The 12,524-nt window shown below is 34.3% G+C and overlaps 1 long non-coding RNA gene across 1 annotated transcript in view; it reads right to left on the bottom strand.

Annotated features, from left to right (window-relative positions):
* Positions 1 to 12,257, bottom strand: part of LOC125617912 — a 44,225-nt gene extending 31,968 nt beyond the window's left edge. The window contains exons 1-2 of the long non-coding RNA XR_007349052.1: positions 12,142 to 12,257; positions 10,390 to 10,542 (exon numbers count right to left, since the gene is read on the bottom strand). This is a non-coding gene — a long non-coding RNA (uncharacterized LOC125617912). The remainder of the gene's footprint in view (positions 1 to 10,389; positions 10,543 to 12,141) is intronic.
* Positions 12,258 to 12,524: the final 267 nt, after the last annotated feature.

Raw genomic sequence — 12,524 nt, 5'->3', positions numbered from 1 at the left:
GACATTATATCTTAGTTGACATTAATACAATTTTATAATTTAAAACAAATATTGCACATTTATTACTTGAGTTTATTCATACAAAAAAGGTATTGCATATTGCCTGTTCAGTATGTATCCAAATTATGTTTCTAAATTTTTCATTCTAGTTTCAGTAGTTTTAAGTTTCATTTACTAGGCAGACCTAGAGTATATGAAAATAATGATGGTTCAACTGACTTTTGTAACATCAAAATGACTCACAATACTGAATAATATACAGTGAATTAAAACTTTTTTAATCCTAATTGCACATTTTTCATACAAAAGCTGCATTTCTTATACAGTGAAATATACTTTCTTTTCCATTTTTTTTTACATTTTAGTTACATTTTTTTAGTTACATTCTTTTATGTTTCCTCTACTTCCTTGACCATGAACATTTTTCCTGTTGAATTTTGTCTATTTTATGTTCTTCATTTTCCTTAAAATCATGTGCCACATAATTATGGAGCAACAATATAAGTAATTTGTCACTAGGTGATTTTTTTCATCCTAGGAACATAATAGAGTGCATTTACACAAACCTAGATGGTGTAGCTACTACACATCTGGGCTCCATGGACACTGTATTTGCTCCTAAAATAAAAACCAGTGCAGCTTATTATGTACTATGGCCAATATCAGCACAACAGTAACTATGTATAAACATATCTAAATGTAAGAACTATAAAATAAGCACACAGCATTGAAGATGAAGCATGGTACACCTGTATGGGGACTCACCAAGATGGAGAGTGCAGGCCTGGAAATTGTCCTGGGTGAGTCAGTGAGTGCTGACTGAATGTGAAGATCTAGGACATTACTGTATGCTACTGTAGACTTTATAAACACTGCATATTTAAGCAATATTAAATTTATTTTAAAAAAACATTACAAAGCTCTTGACATATCATATTTCATACATTTGATTCGAGATAAAGATTAGGGCCTACTTTTTCTTCTATTAGATGAAGAATCTCTGGGATTGGCTAACTTCACTTAGCATTATCTTCTCTAACTCCATCCATTTAATTCCTAGATCCTTGACTCCACTTTGAATTGAGTTTTGTGCATGGTGAGAGATAGGGGTTTAATTTCATTTTGTTGCATATGGATTTCCAGTTTTCCCAGCACCATTTGTTGAAGATTCTATCTTTACTCCAATGCATGTTTTTGGCACCTTTGTCTAATATAAGATAACTGTAATTTTGTGGGTTAGTCTCTGTGTCCTCTATTCTGTACCATTGGTCTACCAGTGTGTTTTGGTGCCAATACCATTTGTTACTATTGCTCTGTAGTGTAGTTTAAAGTCTAGTATAGTGAGGTCACCTGTTTCATTCTTTCTGCTAAGGATTGCTTTAGCTATTCTGAGTCTCTTATTTTTCCAGACAAATTTCATGATTGCTTTTTCTATTTCTATGAGGAATGTCATTGGGATTTTGATTGGAATTGTATTAAATCTGTATAGTGCTTTTGGAAGTATGGTCATTATGATAATATTATTTCTGCCTATCCAAGAGCAAGGTAGATCTTTCCATTTTCTAAGGTTTTCTTTGACTTCTTTCTTTAGGGTTCTGTAATTTTCATTATATAGATCTTTCACCTCTTTCATTAAGTTTATTCCCAAGTTGTCTTTTTTTGAGGCTATTATAAATTGCCTCATTTCCTTTTCACAGAAATGCCTTTGATTTATGGGTGTTGATTTTATATTCTGCTACTTTGCTGAATTCATTTACTAGTTCTAGGAGTTTTCTGGTGGAACTTTTATGGTCTTCTAGGTATAGAATCATATCATCAGCAAATAGTGCCAATTTGAGTTCTTCTTTCCTATGTGTATCCCTTTAATTTCTTTTGTCTGTCTAATTGCTTTGGCCAGTGTTTCAAGACTATGTTGAATAGAAGTAGTAAAAGAAGGCATCCTTGTCTTGTTCCAGTTTTTAGAGGGAATGCCTTCAATTTTTCTCCATTTAGAATGATGTTGGCCTGGGACTTAGCATAGATAGCCTTTATGATGTTGAGATATGTTCCTGTTATCTCTAATTTTTCTAGTGTTTTGAACATAAAAGGGTGGTGTATTTTGTCAAATACTTTTTCTGCATCTATTGAGATTGTCATATGATTCTTATCTTTAAGTCTAATGATCTAATGAACTACAGTTATTGATTTCCATATGTTGAAACAACCTTGCATCACTGGGATTAATCCCACTTGATCATGGTGATGATCTTTTTGATATGTTTTTGTATTCAATTTGCCATAATTTTTGAAAATTTTTGCATCTATGTTAACTAGAGATATTGGTCTGAAGTTTTCTTTTTTTGATGTGTCTTTACCTGGTTTTGGAATCAGGATGATATCGGCCTCACAGAATGAGTTTGGAAGTACTCCCTCTTTTTCTATTTCCTGAAATAAATTGAAGAGTGTTGGTATTAGTTCTTCTTTAAAGGTCTTGTGGAACTTGGCTGTGTATCTTTCAGGTCCTGGGCTTTTCTTGGTTGTTAGACTTTTGATGGTATCTTCTATTTAGTCACTTGAAATTGGTCTGTTTAAATTTTGGATATCATCCTGATTCAATTTGGGCAAATAATTTGAGTCTAAAAATTTATTGATGCCTTCGATATTTCTATTTTATTGGAGTACAAGTTTTTAAAACAATTTCTAATTATCTTCTGTATTTCTGTATTGTCTGTCATGATATTTCTTTTTTCATCACATGTTAGTAATTTGAGTTTTATCTCACCTTCTCTTCGTTAGCATGGCTAAGACTCTGTCAATTTTATTTATTTTATCAAAAAATCAACTTTTTTCCTGTCAATTTTTTAAATTGTTTCTTTTGTTTCAATTTCATTGAATTCAGCTCTGATTTTAATTATTTCCTGTCTTCTACTGCTTTTGGTGTTGATTTGTTCTTCTTTTTCTAGGACTTTATGATGTAATGTTATGTCATTCATTTGTTGACTTTTTCTTCTTTTAAGGAATGGACTCCATGCAATGAACTTTCCTCTTATAACTGCTTTCATAGTGCCCCAGAGACTTCAATATGTTGTATCTGTATTCTCATTCACCTCTAAAAAAATTTTAATCTCCTCCTTGATGTCTTCTGCAACCCATTGTTCATTCAGTAGCATATTATTTAGTCACCAGGTGTTGGAGTGGATATTATTTCTTATTTTATCATTGATTTCTAATTTCATTTAATTATGATCTAATAGAATGCAGGGTAGTATTTCTACTTTTTTATATTTGCTAAGGTTTGCTTTGTGGCATTGTATATTGTCTATTTTAGAGAAGGATCCATGTGCTGCTGAGAAGAAAGTGTATTCTCTCATTGAAGGAAGAAATATTCTGTATATGTCAGTTAAGTCTAAGTTATTGATTGTATTATTAAGTTCTATAGTTTAATTGTTCAGCTTTTGTTTTGAAGATCTATCTAGTGATGAAAGAGGTGTGTTAAAGTCACCCAAAATTATTTTGTTGTGGTCTATTTGACTCTTGAGCTTGAGAAGAGTTTGTTTGATGAACATAGCTGCTCCATTGTTTGGGGCATATATATTTATAATTGTTAAGTCTTGTTGGTGTATGGTTCCCTTGAGCAGTATGTAGTGTTCTTTCTTATCCTTTTTGATTGACTTTAGTTTGAAATCTACTTTATTTGATATAAAGATGGAAACCCCTGCTTGTTTCTACAATTCATGTGAGTGGTATTATTTTTCTCAACCCTTTACCTTCAGTCTGTGGATGTCTTTTTTTATGAGATGAGTCTCTTGGAGGTATCATATTGTTGGGTCTTTTCTTGATCCAATCTGCTAGTCTATGTCTTTTGATTGTTCAGTTTAGGCCATTAACATTCGGGGTTATTATTAAGACATGATTTGTATTCCCAGCCTTGTTTGTTTCTTTTTGGTATTTAACATGACTTGGTTTCTCCTCTGATTAGATTTTCCTTTAGTGTAATCACTCCCTCTGCTGATTTTCATTATTGTTTTTCATTTCCTCTTCTTGGAATATTTTGCTGAGGATGTTCTGTAGTGCAGGCTTTCTAGTTGTAAATTCTTTTAACTTTTGTTTATCATGGAAGGTTTTTTTTCATCATCAAATATAAAGCTTAGTTTTGCTGGATATAAGATTCTTGGTTGGCATCCATTTTCTTTCAGAACTTGGTGTATGTTGTTCCACAATCTCCTGACTTTTAAGGTCTGGGTTGAAAAATCCGCTGAGATACGATTTGGTCTTCCCCTATATGTGATCTAATTCCTCTCTCTTGTGGCTTTTAAGATTCTATCCTTATTCTGTATGCTAGGCATTTTCATTATAAAGTGGCTTGATGTAAATCTGTTGTAATTTTGTACATTTTGTGTCCTGTAAGCCTCTTGTATTTGGTTTTCCAATTCACTCTTCATGCTTGGAAAATTTTCTGCTATTATCTCATTGAAGAGATTGTGCATTCCTTTGGTTTGAAACTCTGTGCCTTCCTCTATCCCAGTAACTCTTAGATTTGGCCTTTTGATGCTGTTCCATTCTTCTTGGATGTTCTGTTCATGGTTTCTAACTATCTTCACTGTGTGATCAACTTTATTTTCCAGGTTGTATACTTTGTCTTCATTATCTGGTGTTCTTTCTTCCAAGTGATCTAATCTGTTGGTTATGCTTTCTATTGAGTTTTTTATTTGATTTATTGTATCCTTCATTTAAAGGATTTCTTACTGTTTTTTTTTTTTTTATTTTTCAGAGTCTCTCTCTCTCTCTCTCTCTCTCTCTCTCTCTCATCTTTTGCTAGCTATATTTGCTCTCTTATCTCTTTGTTGGAGTGATCAAGTTTTGCCTGTATTTGCTCATTTAGGTCTTTCTTTAATTCACAGATCATTTTAAATATGAACCTTCTGAACTCCTTCTCTGACATTTCAGCAACTTCGCTCTCCGTGGGTTCTGTTATTATAGTGTCCTTGTTTGTTTGGGGCACTTTCCTCCCTTGTTTTTTCATGTTGTCTGTATGTCTTCCTTTCTTGCAGTGTGGATCTGAGATATTAGAGTTCTTTCCCCATATTCTTGTAGTACCCGTGAAGATTGTCTGTACCTCACCTTGATGTTGGGTTTCCAGACCCTGCCAGTGTCCCTCAGTGTATGCTACTGCATCTAAGTTTCATGGTGGCAATAGCAGAGGGAACTCAAGCGGTAGACCAGGGCCTACTGTGAGCCTGGGTCCCACACAGGCTGATGTGGTTGGTTTGGGTTGTGTTAGAGTCTGTAAACAAGTCAAAATAACACCTGGCATTTTGCCAGGGGAATGTTAAAGTTCGTAAACAAGTCTGGATGGTGCCTGACAAAATGTCAGAGGGAGTGGTTTGAGAAGTAACAAAACCGAGCCATTAGGTGTAGAGATTCCTGATTGGTTGACTGATGTATCTAGTTTATGCTAATTAGATAAGCTGTGTGGAATGTACAAATACTGCTCCTGTCCTGCAATAAACGGCTCCTACTCCTGCTGTATCAACGTACACAAGTTATTCGTCAACCCCCTGATTATTCTGCTGCAGCCGTACTCCGGCATGTTGGGTCTCAGTTCCCACGGTAGTCATAAAGTATTTTATGTATATTTTTACTCAATAAGTTCTTTCTATTTTATATGTATATAATTTTTAAATTGTTTTGTTAAAAACTAAGAAATAAACACACACATTAATTAGCCCTACACAAAGTCAGGTTGATCAATAACATCAATGTCCCTCTGGAAGGTCTTCGGGGCAGTAACTTTCATGGAGTTGTCATTTCTCTGGAATCCCTCCTGAGGGTCCTGCCTGAAGATGTTTTATAATTAAATGATTTTTTATAGAAATAAAAGGACTGTACTCTAAAATCATGATAAGTCTAGTATAAAAAAAAATAAACCAGTAACATAATTGTTCATAATCATATCAAGTATTATGTATTGTACATAGTTGTGTCATACTTTTATGAAACTGTCAGTATAGTGGATTTGTTTGCACCAGCAGCACCTCAGACACATGAGCCCTGACACTATCATAGCTCTGACAATAGATTTCTTCCTCACATTATAATCTTTTGGGACAATAGTTGCATATGTCATCCATAATTGACAGAAACATCATTATGTGCTGCATGACAGTATTAGGGCTGCAAGTGTGTGTGTGTGTCTGTCTGTCTGTCTGTCTTTTGTCATTTTGAACTTGGTATTACACTATTGTTGGGATGTGTGTGTCTGTGTGTTTTGATGTATTCTTCAGCCAGTGTTAGGAGAGTGGTTTATTTATATGGTCATATTTATTTGACTTAGTCATTCACTTATTCTTTCAGTTTGCCTATTCTACTAATGATACCACTTTGTTTTTCACAGCTACAGATTATTGTATTTGTAAACTAGCGCTCTCACAATTTCTAGAGATTTTTGTGGGAATGAATGTGCAGATACACATAGCTAGTCTTGCAATTTGATCTGTTCCTTTTCTATAATGTAATAATAATCAATTTATTCCAATATGCAAGAATTGTATTTATTAAGCCTCTATAATGCAAAAGGATTTGGGGGAAGGGGTCTGGCTTCTGGGAAATAGAAAATATACAAATAGCTCAGAGTTCAGGGAGATGAACAAATGTGTAATCAGAAAATTATAATGCAAAGTGGCATGTATGAAAATAATAGAAATATGTACTAAGTATACTGGGGCCAACAGAATGCCAAGGGGATTGGTGGCGATAGTTCTGCCTCAAGGAGTGTCTTATTACTGATACTGTCCAATGGTGATAATTAAAACATACCAAGAGATATGTTGTTGTTTTTCAATTTTCTCCAAATAATAACAAGAATCCTTCTTGCCTGCACATGTGGCAGAGCATTCTCATTGTTCCCCCTTCTTATGGCACTTGTGGGGGCTCAAAAAGGAAGGAGAGACACTCTTAAGGTCCTCATCACTTTACAGATGAAAAGTCATTACAACCTGGCATGTTAGAAAAGGCAGGGATGGAGAGGAGGTGACAGACATAAGACTTGCAAGAAGCTGGAGATGAGAGCACTTTCTTGTGAGTTGAGTGTGGAAGATGGGGGAGTGGGTGGAGTCTAAGATGGTTCTTGAACTTTGATTGGCAAAACAAGCAAAAGAGAAAATGCAGCTTTGGTGGAATGGAGCAGGAATGAATACCAGACTTCTGCAGAACATTCTTTTATTCTCAATAAACAAATTTTGAATTTCAAGAAGGAGATCTAGGTCAGAATATAATTTTTGTTTTTTTAGCATGTATGGACCAGTGATTCTCACATGTTTTAATGTGAGAAGAATAACCTAAACTGTTTGTTTCAAATGTAAATTCTAAGGCCATCCCCATGTGGCAATGGCTGTAATCAGACCCAGATGGGACACAGGAATATGCAATTTAAAAAGGGGTATACAATTCTGCTGAACACAGTTTGGAAAATGCTGCTATAAATACACCAGATTAATAGTATCACTTAAAAGGATTCTTTCCTACATGACATCAGCAGTGCAATGAAGTTTGGAACACCATGAATACTTATCAATTTAATTCCATCAAACCTTCAGTCCATTAAGTGTCCCCCCATGCTCCTGTTTTACACCAGTATTTACAGTTTTTTATCCTGTTTTAGAAAAAAGCAACAGCAAATCGGCATATCAAATGGTACCTTTTCAACAGAATAGAATCAGCACATAAGTATTTATACTACTGATATCATTCACAAACTAAATATGTGCATGTTCTTTGATCTCATTTAAGATGATCAAATGAGATCAAAGTGCAAGATAATCAAAGTTTAGGAGATTAGTATGGTTAGTTCTTTTTCATGTATGGGGGCAGGGTGCTGGGATTGAACCCAGGGATGCTCTACCACTGAGAAGCACCCCCACCCCTTTTTATTATTTTTATTTTGGCATAAGATCTTGCTAAATTGCCAAGGCTGGCCTCAGACTTGCAATCTTCTTGCCTCAATCTCCTGAAGTGCTGTGCTTACAGGTATGTGCCACCATGTCTGGCCCACTTACTTTATTTTCATGCAGACAGAAAAGAGCTCAAATTTGAAGAAAATGCATTTGAAGGAATGAAGAAGTATTCATTGGCGAGTTTAGTGGGAAAAAACAAGGATTTTAGAGAAAGTGGCAAAAAAAATATGCAGGACTGGAAGTGAGAATTACATTATTTTAGCTCTTTTATATGATGCTATAAATTCTTTGCAGGATGAATTTGCATTGTCTATAAACAAAATAACTTACATCCTCTCATTTTGCCCTGCAAATATCTAAACTAGTTCCATAATGAGGGATCTCAAAGAGTTGCTGCTGCACAGAAAGAAAGAGCTGAATATTGCCACTGACAGGAATTTGATATATTATTTGTATTTTCTTAGGCACTTATTGAAATTATCAATGGATCAATTTATTTACTGTAGATTCAAAAGAGTAATGTTAAGTCAAAAGTTTCGTAAGCTGTGGGCATCTTCTTCATTTATCATTTCTGTACTACCTGGGAAAATGTGTTCTGTTGCCACAAATCATGCAACTGGAATAAGTCTTCAAATTGAAAAGAAAACCACTCTGAGGGAGGAGTCTGAGAATGTATTTCAAAAGACTATTTGCATGTTCTCCAAAGCAATTGCCAGTGTCTGGCAAGGAAGAGGAAAAACTATTTTTATTTATAGTTGGGAGATTAATGGGCAGCCTTATATATTGTGTGACAAACTGATCTTAAATAAAATATGTAGCTTTCTTTTAAGAAGTTCAAAAGTTTTCTTTCTGGCCACAGAAATAAGAATAGAAGCTACAGAAATACAATATGCTTGTCCATTTTCTGAATAATGCTTACTTTTGTTTTTTTTGGTTTGTTTGTTTGTTTGTTTGTTTTGCTTACACAAGACTGTCTCTAGTTCTTATCTCTTCAGTTAAAATGGAATATGGACAAACCAAAGCTGTGCAGGAAAATAATATCACTGAAGTTGGTATATAATGTCCATAAGGAAAACCTAGTGGATCTGAGAACAGAAGTTTTTCTCCCACTCTCCTTTGGGAAGAAGATTGGAGATAATGCCTTAGGGATAATCTATCCTCAATTGATATTCAAGGAAATGGACCAAATAGAAATTAGAAAACAGGTTTGCATGTAGAGTGACTGGTTAAGAGAATGATCATTAAGTATTCAAATAAAAGGAAGTAATAAAAAAAATAGGGCAAACTCTGCATTACCCATTGTTGAAGCCTGATATTTCAGGGTTATTTACAGCAGTTTCTAACATTTAACTAATGCTAATGGCTTTTCCAGTGGTCTTCTCTGACATCAAACCCTATAATAGGCCACATATTCTCCCTCATCATCACCATGGTTTTTAATTCCTTTTGCTTCATTCATTATGTGTAGTTTGTAATCCAGTGCCATTGATTTCCCCTTCAGAGAATCCCTTTCCTCCTGCTCTCCTTCTCCTTAGATACATCCCAGATATCAGTATTGCTCCCCGCCCCACAGGCCACCTGCAGTGAGCACTGGTATCAACATTCTTCCAATCACTTGAAAATGAAATATTGAATTAGTTTTGATGTATTCCTTCCTTTCTGCTCACTACCTTCACATGAGAGACCACATCAATTCTTCTTTCCTCATGGGCCTTGAATCTGCTATTACTTGCCTTTTGTTCTGCAAATAGGTTAAACTTCTGTTCCTCTAACATGAGATATGCTTAGAATTGCTGCATAGATAAATAAATATCACTTAAACCCATCTTATAGCCAGAATGATCTACTTACTTCATGTAAGTTTACCATGTATATGAGGGGGGAGAAATCACAGGATCTTCAAATACTTTCACAGTGGGAAAAAATAAATTCAAAGGAAGAAGTCCTAGATTCTGGTCTTGTTTCTGCTATGAAACAGCTTTGTGACCTTGAACATTTAATGAATGTTTAAGGAGTAAGTTAGTAGCTTCAAGAAGCCCTTGTCTCTTAAAGTATGGGATCCTCTGATACAGTTCTTTGAAAATAGATCTCTTAACTACTAAGATGTGCTCTTCCTGGCCCTTCCTCCTGGAGCAACCAAGTCCCATAGATTTCATTGTCTTTCAGTGAATTTTTTTTTCAGCTTCCACTATAGGGATTTTCCTGAGTTTACAATGATTTTTATTGATGTACTTTATTTCTCTTTAATTTTCTCTTCCTGGCTAATGGATACTTATAATGGGTCTCAGTTCTTATAACACTCTATACATTAATGCATTATAATAATATTGGGATGCTAGGAACACATCTTACTCAGATTCATAGCTCTAATGCCTACCCTAGGGCCTGAAACACAGACATGGCTAATTAAAATCCTGTTGAAGGGAACTAGGCCAAGAAGGTAAACAAGACTACACACCTTAGATGCTTGAGACTGTTAGGCACTGTCAGTCCATATGGATCCACGGCAATTCTACCATACCGTGACAGAAAGATGGTGATTCTTTCCCATGATCCTTCATATCTATGAAACTGTCTCTGACATTTGATTGCAGGAGATCATTCTTCTCCTCTGCAAACCAATATGATAACAAACACATGACTTGGGACGCCAAGGGGGAAAATCAAACCCTATAAACAAGAAAAACGATTACATATTCTTAAGCTTGTCACTTACTCCTATTTTTCTGAATGTCTCATATAAGCAAACCTTCTAAATCTTGAGATTTTTGGTTGGCATGGTTGATAGAAAGTTTTCATATTTTTGGCTGGTTATATTTCATTACAAGAACAAATTTAAGGTAATTGTGAAAGTTTAGTCTGTTTTCTTCTGAGCTATTATTTTCATAATTTTGATATAGAGTCATAGACTGTTAGAGTTTGGAAAAAACCTTAGTAATTTTGTAGCATGACATTACCTAAGTTCGGTTACTGCAGAATACTTGATTTACAAGATATGATAGTTATTCTGAGGAACTTTTTAAAATACTTGAGAACAAAAGAAAAAAATAAAATGTTTGTGATCCAAAATATTTCAGAAGCACTCAGGTTTCTTTTTTTTAAAATCAGTTTTGTAATGATTTTATAATGCTTCTTATAATGCTTCTCAGATCTTTAATATGATACTATTCCTAGCCAATTTTTGAGACTACACCAGGGATATTATACAGTATTTCCATGATTTTGGTTATGAAAACTTCTTTTAATGTAATACATATTAATGTCTTCCATAAGTTTTCTGAAAAATAAGTTGGGAAATTCTGAGACTCAAAAGATTTTAGTTTATCTACAAGCAGAATAGACAGCATAGGGATAGGATAAGAACTCAGGACACATAGATCCCCTGTGGTATTCTCTTTGCAAAATGCCATAGATTATAATAACAATATGCACCATTCTCTAGTAATTTATTCTACTTTAGAGGAAAGGGCAACGCCTAAGAACAAAATATGTTTTATAACAGCCTTCATTTCTAGAGAGTATTTTAGATTGGTTTGATTCATTTCTATGGCCAGTACTTTTAGCCAAAAATTCCAAAAGAGCTATTCAATTAAAAAGTCTTGAAGGTTTCTGATAAATGACTTAAAACATTGAGGGAAAAGTCATTAAAAACAATATTTTACATGTGTACATATAAATATATATGTTGGCTGTGAAAGTGAAATATTCTTATTTTTTAAATAGATACTTTTTATTTTTAAATAGAGAAAATGTTAAATAAAACTGCTCAACTATAAAAGCAAATCAAAATCTGCAGTATTTTCTAATTTTGCAAAGGTTTATTATTTTGTCATACAAGATAAACCAAAGAATTTATAGTTTTAAAAATATTATTTGAAAATACACAAGACATCAAGATAGTCAAATTCTGAGCTTAGCAATGGCATGCAGCTCAAGGCATCTTACTACTCTAAACTTAAAACTGCATCAAATTTTCCAAATGTGAATATTTACAAAAAGGAAACATGATGGCTGATTGTCAGGAATGTAAAAAACAAATCAATAGAAACTATGCTTTTTCAATGGCTAAATACTTAAACTCATTTTAATGAGTAGAGAAAACATGTTGCACAATTCAAGAGAAATGGAAAGAAACTTAGCCACAAAAATGACTTTGCTTCTCTGTGTCTCTGAAGCTGTAGAAATCTAGAGGACAAGTCAAGGCACATACCACATGGCCTCTGATTCCACCAGAATGGAAGAGTTCACATGCACCCTGTGGGTATCTCCTCCACATTTAAGGACAGAAAACAAATGTAAGGAGCAGAGACTTCTAGACTCCTAGGCCTGGAAGAAAATATAGAACAGACATCTACTGTCCTTATAATAACACTTTCCAGTAAGGTAAAAGTACCAAGATCTAGTGAAATATGTTTGGGCAAATATATGATTAAAAAATTACCCATTCCTTGCTCTGAAATCTAGCTAGACCATACTGTATGTTGGCCAAAATCCTAAGACAGACTAATCCATATAGAATAGGGTGGGGTTGGGAGTATGAGGAGAGTACTTTCTAAGAACAGCAACAACAAATGTCATACATTACTCAGGTAT

The sequence above is a fragment of the Marmota marmota genome, unplaced genomic scaffold (assembly GCF_001458135.2).
Source record: "Marmota marmota marmota unplaced genomic scaffold, marMar, whole genome shotgun sequence".
Lineage (NCBI taxonomy): Eukaryota > Metazoa > Chordata > Mammalia > Rodentia > Sciuridae > Marmota > Marmota marmota.
Note: the sequence above shows the minus strand (reverse complement) of the source record. Positions and strands in the feature narration are given on the sequence as shown.